The sequence below is a fragment of the Sciurus vulgaris genome (genome assembly GCF_902686455.1).
Source record: "Sciurus vulgaris genome assembly, chromosome: 7".
NCBI classification, from domain to species: domain Eukaryota; kingdom Metazoa; phylum Chordata; class Mammalia; order Rodentia; family Sciuridae; genus Sciurus; species Sciurus vulgaris.
Genome location: NC_136467.1, coordinates 81537459 through 81539878, shown reverse-complemented (window position 1 = coordinate 81539878; position 2420 = coordinate 81537459). Strand labels below are relative to the sequence as shown.

The 2420-nt window shown below is 44.1% G+C and overlaps 1 pseudogene across 1 annotated transcript; it reads right to left on the bottom strand.

Moving 5' to 3' along the window:
* Nucleotides 1–217: 217 nt before the first annotated feature.
* Nucleotides 218–1358, bottom strand: LOC306666627 (cyclin-dependent kinase 4-like; annotated as a pseudogene). The gene has a single exon. The product of its transcript is annotated as a cyclin-dependent kinase 4-like (transcript).
* Nucleotides 1359–2420: the final 1062 nt, after the last annotated feature.

Genomic DNA, 2420 nt, shown 5'->3' with positions numbered 1-2420 from the left:
AAAATTTATAAAACACATGGATAATTGTGTTTTTAATTAATACAGATAAAGAAAGCTAAGTAAATGAAAAACCCTGACCTTATTAATATCAACACAACTAAAAAGTGCTTTGGAAAGGATAAGTAATCTTCTTTTTTTAACATTAAAAAAGACATATTTCTTTGTCTTGTTTTGTTTTCCTGTATATAAAAGGACCCCAATATCAAGGTAAGGAGGGGGAGGAGAGATAGACCCCTTACTGTACAGAAATAGGGAGCGGGAGGAGGATAAGTCTCAAAAGGAGGGGTAGGTGGAAAATGTCATTAAGGCAGCAAAATATTCTCTGTAAAAAGTTGGGGGAGTCTTCACGGCCTCAGAGAGAAAGGCAGAGGTCGCCTTCTCAATGGGGTTCTCTCTACTCAAGTGTCCAGAAGGAGGATAATGGCAGCATCTCTTCCTTCTGTGGCAGCCACTCCAGTGCTCACTCTGGATCCTCTTCCTTATGTAAATAAGAGTGCTGCAGGGCTCAGAAGGCAGAGATTCGCTTGTGTGGGTCAAAAGTCAGCATTTCCAGGAGCAACTGAGCTCCAGGCTCCTCCATCTCAGGCACCACTGACTGCACCGGGCGAGGTCTCCTCTGGGTAGAGATACATCTCGGGGCCAGTCATCCTCTGGAGGCAGCCCTATCAGGTCAAAGATTTTGCCCAACTGGTCAGCTTCAGAGTTTCCACAGAAGAGAGGCTTCCGACAAAACATCTCTGCAAAGATACAGCCAACGCTCCACATGTCCACAGGGGTTGCATATGTAGACTGCAGAAGAACTTCAGGAGCCCCGTATCAGAGTGTAACAACCACAGGTGTAAGGGCCATCTGGTAGCTGTATATTTTGGCCAGGCCAAAGTCAGCCAGCTTGACGGTCCCACCACTTGTCACCAGAATATTTTCTGGCTTCAGGTCCTGATGAACAATGCAATTGGCATGAAGAAAATCCAGGCCTCTTAGAAACTGGCACATCAGATCCTTGATGATCTCAGCTGGAAAGCCAGGTGGTGGTGCCTTGTCCAGATAAGTCCTTTGATCTTGGTCAACATGCTCAAACACTAGGGTCACCTTGATTTCCCGGTCAGTCGGGGAAGTGGCACAAACATCCATCAGCCGGACAACACTGGGATGTTCAAAAGCCTCCAGGCGCCTCAGTAAGGCCACCTCACAAACTGTGCTGATGGGAAGGCCCCCTCCAGCTCCTCCTCCATTAGGGACTCTCACACTCTTGAGGGCCACAAAGTGGACACTGTGGGGATCATGGGCTTTGTACACCGTCCCATCGGCACTGACACCAATTTCAGCCACTGGTTCATATCGTAAGGTAGCCATTCTCAGATCAGGAGAGATCTCACACTAGGCCAAGAGCTGAGGGGACAGGCCTGTTATCAGGACCCTGGAGTCAGTTCTTTTGGTGCCATACACTTGAGCACGGTCCAGGGCCAAGTAATCTTAATTTTATAAATGGTTTTGCTGAGAAAAGTGTTTATATAGCAAAACAGAGTAAATGAATATTAATCTGACAATTCTAGAAAGCCAGAGGGTACATATTATAAAGGGGGATGGGAGAAATTTCAATGACCTTTAACTTTTCTGGAAAATACAAATGGATAAAGAATCATGCAACAGCAAGGCAAGGATGTTATTTAGAGATTTTTGACACAAATAACAAAAGAGTCAGAATAGTGAATCAAAAAGTAGTAGCTTCCAAAATATCAAAATGAGGAAGGAGATAGCAATGAACTGCTAGCTTATATAAAGAACATCTTAAAACCAATTGACTCTAAATCATGAGTATAACTTGAAAATCAAATAAAATAAAATTTGAGCTTTCAAGATGGTGGGCTACAGGAGTTCACTCTTCTGGCTGCTCCATGGCATGAATCCAAGAAAGCAGACAGGCAGCTTCTTGGCAAGGTGGTTGAACCAAAAATGGAGAAGGGGACTTTACAGGAATTTGAAATTGCAAAAAAATTTCAAAGCAGTTCAGTGACCCTGGAGCTTGGATATCTTAAGTAATGAAGAAATTCCCAGTGATTTGGGGCCAGAAGCACACAGCCAGAACAGCCCCTTCTTGAGCAAATTGGAAGAATATGGGAATTAAAGGAACTTGCATTTTTAGGAGACCTGATGCATGACTGAGTATGGATCATTTAGAGATCAAGGGCATTGCCTGAATAAACTGAAAGGTGTGCTGCACAATATCCTTTTGTGGAAAGGAAGACACAATCTCTCCAGGTGGAATGCAGAGAACAAAGGAAGGAAATATTTTGCAGCTGCAGCACACGGGCCAGCAGCTGAGGGAGCTGATTCCTGGCAAACCTGAGTTTGGCCTGAAATATAGGCCCAGTAAATACATATTGAATGACATAGAGTGTGCTTAAGTGACCAGGAGAAAA